Here is an 8333-nt window from a genome sequence, read left to right as displayed (position 1 = left end):
TGATGATGTCATCAGTGACGTCACTGATGACATCATCGGTGTCGTCACGTGACCCCCAAGGTCACGTGACCCCCCCCCCAGGTCACTTCACCCCCCCAGTACCCTTCCCTCCTCCTCCTCCTCAAGAGCTGCGCTCTAATTCGGTGTTACAGGGAGTTGTAAACGGCTTTCACTTTCTAGAGCGCAGCTCTTAGGGCCCGTCCCCGGCTTGAGCGGCGTCGCCGTCGCCGTCGGCGTAACCAAGGTCATCCCAAGGTCACTTGACCCGCAAGGTCATCCCAAGGTCACGTGACCCCAAGGTCACCCCAAGGTCACGTGACCCCTCCCCAAGATCACGTGACACGCAAGGTCACGTGAACCCTCCGCCAGGGTCACGTGACCTCCAAGGTCACATGACACCCAAAGTCACGTGGCTCCCCAAGACCCCCGATGTCGTCATCAGTGACGTCACTGATGACGTCACCGGCATCCGCATCGTCATCGTCATCATCACTGATGACGTCACCGGCATCCGCATCGTCATTGTCATCATTACTGATGACGTCATCAGTGATGTCACTGATGACGTCACCGGCATTCGCATCGTCATCGTCATCATCACTGATGATGTCACCGGCATCCGCATCGTCATTGTCATCATCATCCGTGACGTCACTGATGACGTCATCGGTATCCGCATCGTCATCGTCATCGTCACGTGACCCCCTAGGTCACGTGACCCCCACCCAAGGTTACTTGACCCCCCCCCCAGTACCCTTCCCTCCTCCTCCTCAAGAGCTGCGCTCTAATTCGGCGTTACAGGGAGTTGTAAACGGCTTTCACTTTTTTTTTTTTTGCCATAGCCCAAGACGAAGCCAATCCGCGTAGTGTCCAGGTGATTATCCCGGGCGCTCCAAGATAGAGTCACGGATCGTATACTCGCGATGTCACGTGGTATTACCCGCTAACATTGGAGTCAGGCTACTCTGGTAGGATTTGGAACATAGCCCGAGTCTCAGCTGAGACGGTATTCTAGCAAGCAGGCCCAGAAACGGCCGAAAGCAGCCCCCCCTTCCCCCTCCTTTCCGGCAACGCCTGACACGAGAGCGACGGCTGAGCGCGCGCTGTCGGCTGATTCGGGCGGTCATTTTCCGGCAAAATATTTTGCCATATCTTCGGCAAGGGCGTTCGCGAGGTCAAAAGCTGGCGGGTGCAAGCTCTTAGGGTGGCGCTTCTCAGGCGTGTGCGGCCATTTAACAACACAACGTTTGCCCGAGCTCCAAGAGGTCGGGCAGCTTGTCTCCCAGACTGTGTCCGGTATCGTCACACCCGATTGGGGAAAGGGAACTAAACGAAACAATGATTGCCGAAAGCGGCGAATAATGGGTTCGAGTGGCAAACGAAGCTATCGAGACCGACACTAATTTGTGCTCTGAGACAAGATAGCGAAAACAACGAAGATAAAGCTAATTTATGTTTCAGAGAAAGCCAATATTTTTGGAAGAATTTTACCAGCTTGCGCAAGGTCAGTTTGCTCTGAGACACGGACTGCATCATACATTAGTTTGTTTTAAGACTGTGTAATAACACGTTATTACGCCGCTGAAAAAAAAAATGCATGCATGATGCAGTTCAATACTCAAATACTCATTTCAATTTCAAGGAGGGTGGGCGCAATGAGAAAAATGAGGTTTCCAAAAAAGGCAATGACAATAAACAGACTATGAAAATCGACGCTGGCAAGCCTCAATGGTACCCTTGTAATATGGCGACAGTTCCTCGGAAACCCAAACACTGCTATATAGAAATTCGACGCGTGTGCGGTCAGCCCCACACCGATTTATTCTTGACAGCAGTCCAGCTTTTTCAGACCTCCGCATTTTCGGTTGCTTCTCACTCAATCTTCGTCATCCCTGCATCCAAAACTAACCAAAAGGCCTCTACAACGTCTTCCGCCTCGTTCCGGATTGGGTAACCACTTAGGACGGCGGCCGATCATGCCTAACGCCACCCAAGACGACGCTGACCAAAACACGGGTCAGAACAGCAACTTGAGCCCTAACATCGAAGCCACCATTAGTAAGATTCCTCCAACTACGGACAATGACCCAATCATAATGGACGCCCAGGATTCTTCGGACGGCGAGATTCTAAATTCGGATGCTGCTCTTGACGACGGCAGTGAATGGTATCCGGCCCGTGCTCCCCGAAAACGTCGGTACAAGGAAACATCCAGTCAAGACTCGGAAAAGGACGCCCCTCGGACCGAAAGCCTCACCGTGGTATTTGTGCCAACAAAAGAAGGTGACCGCATCAGCAGTCTGAGCAGCCTAAAGCTGTCAGACGGTTTAGAACTTCTGTGCCCCGAGTGCATTTTCCAAATCAGGCCAAATGAGCGTCTGAACTTAATTGCCGTGGACTACAAGAGCACTGCTCAAATGCACACGGCTCTGCGGACTTCCAGTGAAGGCGTACGAGGGCCTTGCAGGTCCCACAGTCGAAGGTGTGATCAAGAACGTCGACGTAGCACTTCCTGAAACAAAAATTGCTAAACGACTGCAGTCTGATACGGAGATCGCTTGAGTACGTCGTTTCGGCTCCTCTGAGTGCGTATGGATGACCTTTCGTGGAAGTAAGCTTCCAAGCCATGTTCCTCTTGGGCGAGTCCGTCATCCAGTGATGGAATTCCACCACCGTCCGACTCAATGCTACCGGTGTGGAGGCTTCGGACACTACGCTGTCACGTGCAAGCGTTCCGTTGCTTGCAGCCGATGCGGTGAGAAGCATCCAACAATTGACGAAAAAACAAAACAGAAATGCACCTCCACGTCTATCAAATGCGTGAACTGCGGAGGACAGCATGAGGCAACATCCCCAAAATGCCAGAAATGGAAGAATGAACGAGACATTCTTCACTACTCGAAGGTGAACTCTGTCGATCTCCGGACTGCTCGAGCAGCAATACATAACCCCTAAAGTAATCCCACGGAGGACGGCGCTTCGACCCCTTGCCAAAAAGCTATGGTGACGGTGACCACAAAGAAACACATCGCGCCTGAGAAAATTTCTGTTCCGGAAGCTAAAGGAGTTGTTCCAGCATCATGCGCTTCAACATCCGCATCAGCATCCGTCACCGGCACTACATATTCAATGATAGCAAAACGGATTTAACAGTCGTCCCGCACTCTACCGAAGTCCCCTCCACAAAAAAAGGCTGTTACACCCAGCAACGACCCCATAACGGAGAAAATGGACTGCGATACTCACCAAGCAAATCCGCCTTCTCAGGAGAACATTTGCAATTTCAAGCCTCGAACAACGAATGTCACATATTCAAAGCCATCTTCGTTACCGACTCCAGATGTGGACTGGCTGTCCATTATCAAAACCGATGCACATATGGCATGCTCTTTTCTCACACCCCTGCAAACACCATGGGCATGTGGTCTACAATGTGTGGTCCAATTCGTCATTGACCAGTTGAACCGCTATTTCACCAAACTACAGTGAGCCACGATAGAAGATGTCGAAAGCCCCAAAGTAGAAAACCTAAACTACCCACTGTGCTCCAATGGAACGTACGCAGCCTTAGGTCTCGCCTTCCTGACCTACGCCAGCATCTTCTGACAAATATAATAGACATTCTGGCCCTTCAAGAGCCACGTATTCCTCTTGAAGACTGCAGACTTGGGCCATATGTGACATACCTAAGTGCATCAAAACAAAACGACGGCCAGTCTCGGGCGGCACTATTTGTCCGGGCAAGGATTCATCAAGAACCCCTAGACCTATCCTCAATCGCAAAAGGAGCAGCGGAATACGTCGGTGTGACAGTTCGCTCTAGAGGAGAACTCTTCACTATCATTAGTGTCTACGTTCCTCCAAACGTCTCCTGGGATCCCAAAGAGCTACGAGAAATAAAAAATGGCTCTACGGCGCACCTTGTTATCTGTGGAGATTTTAATGCCCATAACGAGCTATGGGGAGACAGGCAGACTACTCGACGAGGAATTCAGCTGGAGATTGTAGCATCGTCCTTACACCTTCAAGCGCTGAATGACGGAACTGAAACCTTTGTAAGACCGGGAGTTAAACAGAGTGTCTTGGATCTCACTTTTGTTTCACCGAATATAACAGCAGAGTTGAATGCTCAACCCGACACATGGGGAAGCGACCATGTTCCCATAATAATCACTTCACCAAGACCTCCGACGCCAATGTACAAAGAGGTACGCGTCACCAATTGGGATGCATTTAGGGCTCACATGGAAGGACATGTGGTTAACCTTGCGGGAGACCCATCCTCTGCAATCGCTCACGCTGTATCCCTGGCTACGAAAACGATCCGAGTTCCTATCACCCGTCCTAGTCCCGACCTCACGTACCTCAAACTGCGGGCGGCCCGGAGGAGAGCCCAGAGGCGAGCTTGCGGAACGAACGATCCCGCAGATTGGATAAGGCACCGACAACTTGATGCGGCTTTCCGCCGGCACACATCCCGGCTCCAACGGCACCAATGGGACCAACTTTGCACTTCCTTTGGATTAGCGTCAGGTATCTCACGTGCATGGAAGATGGCCCAGACACTATCATCGAGAAAAATGCCAACTGATCCAATTGCAGGTCTAGCAATTGCTATTGGCCACACAATGCAGGAGACGGCTGAACTACTTGTTGACGCCTTCGCGACACCCATTCCACTACCTCCAGGTTACCAGAGTGGTAAAAAATCCAGTGCGAATAGTAGAAGCTGGCCTCCGCTTGCTCTCGATTCAGACTTCACGATCTCAGAGCTTGAATTCACATTGCGTCGGTGTCGACGAAGAAGTGCTCCAGGACCTGATGGGGTAACTTATCAGGCACTACGAAATCTTGACAGATCACAGTACTCGGCCATACTAGAGGCATTTAATGCTATATGGCGCACAGCTAAGATTCCTTTGGCATGGTTAACATCTACTGTTGTGCCTATACGCAAACCAGGAAAACCAGCACAATCACTTGACTCGTACCGTCCCATCTCGCTTACAAGCTGCGTAGGAAAGCTCATGGAGCGACTTGTGTTACGTAGGCTAACCTGGTACATGGAGACTATAGGTGCACTGCCTGATGAACTTTGTGGATTTCGCGCTAAACGCTTCACTGCCGATGCAATTGGTGACCTAGCGTCCACTTTAAAGGAGGCACGAGCATCTCACCAGACAGTGTATTGTGTGTTTCTAGATATACACAAGGCATTTGACGCCTTACCACATGCAACAATTCGCCAGCGGCTACGACATTTCGGCATTACAGGAAGATTGTACATCTACGTGTGCGCCTTTCTTACAGGAAGATCCTTTTTCGTACGAGTGCCTGGCGCCGTCAGCGGCCGTCGTTCGGTGACACAAGGTGTTCCTCAGGGCAGTGTTTTAAGTCCTTTCCTCTTGAACCTTGCCATGGCCGCCCTTCCGTTTTCTCTGAAAATATTGCCCAAGTCTCCTGGAGCTCTGCACATCGCGATATACGCTGACGATGCAGCACTCTGGTGCGTCGGTCCTTCAAGGGCTTCAAAAAGTATCGGCTCACAGCTGCAAAGAGCACTTGACGAGGTTGTGAAGACCACAGAAGACCTCGGGCTCACTCTTTCTGTCACAAAAACCGCGTTTATTTGCTACCGTCCCAACGGGACACCCAGCCGACCCGTATCTAATGCTCCGAAGATAAGTAACATCCCTCTTCAGCATGCCCAGGTATCGCTGGGCGTCGATCAGGACGCCCAGCGATACCTGGGCGTCCTGATCGACAACCACGTGACCTGGCGCCCTGAAGCAAAGCGACTACTCATTCAGTGTCGTCAGCTGATGGGCGTTCTTCGCTGCTTCCGACGAAGAAACTCGGGCCTCTCTCCACAGGGACTTCTAGCTCGGTACCATGGACTCATCCTCTTAAGAATACTTTACGCTGTACCACTACTTAACCTTGGCAGACCCCAGATACAGCAGTTGGAGCAATTTCATCGATGCGCGCTGCGACTGTGCCTTGGGCTTCCACGATTCTCTGAAAATGTAGCGACGCTAGTTGAGGCAAGAGAAAACCCGATCTCGCTTCACAAAAGAAAACGAGCAATGCGCCATCTAGTGCGACTCCAAGACGCCTCGTCGACGACATCTCTTCTATCCAAACTCCGCTCACGGCCGCTGTCCTGCCTTGGAACTGTCACAATAGAATTCGAGGATCAGATCGGACCACCTAAAAGGCGATTCCCACCCGACACTACCCCACACAACCTTACCACCGTTGAATGTGACCGGTACTCTACCGTTCTTCCAACGAAGGTCATCTGTCGCTCCCATCGTAGCTCATTCCCTCGCTATGGATCACCTAGATAGATGGTATAAAGGCTGGCTACATGTCTTCACTGATGGGTCGACTAAGCCCGAAACGGCAACATCTACAGCGGCATTTCTGATCCCGTCCATGGCGGTGCAGCAAGCTAGTAGGCTTAATGTTCATACAACGTCAACAACTGCGGAACTAGTAGCTATCTGCAAGGCTCTTGAGGCGCTGCTTGTACTTCAGCCTCAAGCGGCAGTTATACTAACAGATTCCAGAAGCGCCCTTTGTCATCTTGAAAGCCTGGAAGATGCTCCACCACTCGTACAGGAAGCCGCCCATGTAGCCCACAAAGTTGAAGCCAAGGGATGGAGACTGGCATTTCAATGGATTCCATCTCACTGTGGCATTAAAGGCAACGAGCAGGTGGATTTTCTGGCGGCTAAGGCTCATCGCCAGGAGACCCCAGAATACTTCATCCCCCGATTCAGTGAGGCCAAGCGTCTTGTCCATCTGATCACACGAATGGGGCCTCCTCATGACTGTGTCGCCTCTGGCAATGCTCCTCCTCCCCTACCGGAGTCGAAACTCAGCCGAAAGGAGTCTAGCCTTCTGCATCGCCTGAGAGCGGGCTGCCCGTTTACGGCAGAAACGTTGCACAAGATTTCACTCAAAAATAGTCCGAATTGCGACAGCTGCGGGACCCTGGAGGACACCGAACACGTGCTATGGCCGTGTCCAAAACACGGCAGCGCTCGAACTGTGCTTCACACTGCCCTGCAAACATCCCGCACGTCGGTGACAAGGCCCCGCCAACTGATGTTCCCGAACGGGGGCAAGCGCCTCGCAGACCACACTTTTCGAGCACTTCTAGAGTTCCTGGAAGAAAGTGGCCTCGCAACTCGGCTGTGACGCCATTGCTTTCCGCCACGGTTTAGTACTTTTTGCTGCAGATACTTGTAAGAGTACCCGAATTTCTCTTCCAGTGTGAGCATGTGTAGTTTACAACGCGAAGGAAACTATACGCACCCGACTTTTATGCCGCTTGGTGTGACACTTCGTGTCTCCAAACCTTTTATCCTGTGTATCCTAACTCACTCCGCACATTCTAAGTTTTTTCGTTTTTTTTTTCCTTTTAACGTGGTTTTAGGCATGCCCCCTCCCTCCAATTCTGCAACTAACTATTTGAATATATCAATATGCCGCCACTTTCAAAATCAACCTTCCCCTTCTCCTCCCTCTTCTTCAACTCCTCTCCCCCCAGCCCGTGCTGAGTCTTTCCCCCGTTATGGGTGGATAATATTTACGCACGGGCTTTTCCCATTTTTCCTGTGTCATTACTAGAACAACAACACCGATTTATTAATCTGCCTTAACTTTAACTTTATAATTTAAGATCCTCCAAGCTGTGCGGACCGTGGTAATGTTAATAATTGGAAAACTATTGTGAGCCGCTTGTGTTCACACACATCTCAAGGGGTCGGATTTTACATTGTTGACACATCCAGCGTTCTTATTGTACCATAGAATAACCGAGGAAGAAGTTAACAAAGCTCACGCGAGACGTAGGCGAATAAAAACGCCAGTTGCCGGCGCTTTGTGTTCGGGTGAAGAAGGTCACGTGGTGAACCGCTGGCTCGTTTTTGGTCGCCGGTGCCACCGGCAAGGGCTCGCCGGCAATTCACCGCCGTATTCGCAATATGAGCCGGTTCGCTCAGCCAGTGGGAGAATGGTTATTGTTGTTGCGTGTAAATATTGCTTTTATAATAAATTAAAGAATAAATAAAATAGAAAGAGGGATGCAAGGCGCATTGTTAGTCACCCATGGAGGGGTCTGGTTCGTCCTCTTGCGGGGATCGTGAGAAAAAGAGGATAGGGTAGGAGGTGACAATGGGGATGGGCGTATTTACAGAAATGAAGGGTATAGTCGCTGATACATTGGAAGGACAGGTCGTATCCCACCGCCGCCCCAAGCGCAGCCGGAGCACGCCAATACCACCTAGAAGACAAGGCCTGCGCATGACGTTTCGTTAGTAGAT

This window comes from Ixodes scapularis, unplaced genomic scaffold (assembly GCF_016920785.2).
Source record: "Ixodes scapularis isolate PalLabHiFi unplaced genomic scaffold, ASM1692078v2 PGA_scaffold10__122_contigs__length_95168666, whole genome shotgun sequence".
NCBI lineage: Eukaryota > Metazoa > Arthropoda > Arachnida > Ixodida > Ixodidae > Ixodes > Ixodes scapularis.
This window is presented reverse-complemented; position numbering follows the sequence as displayed.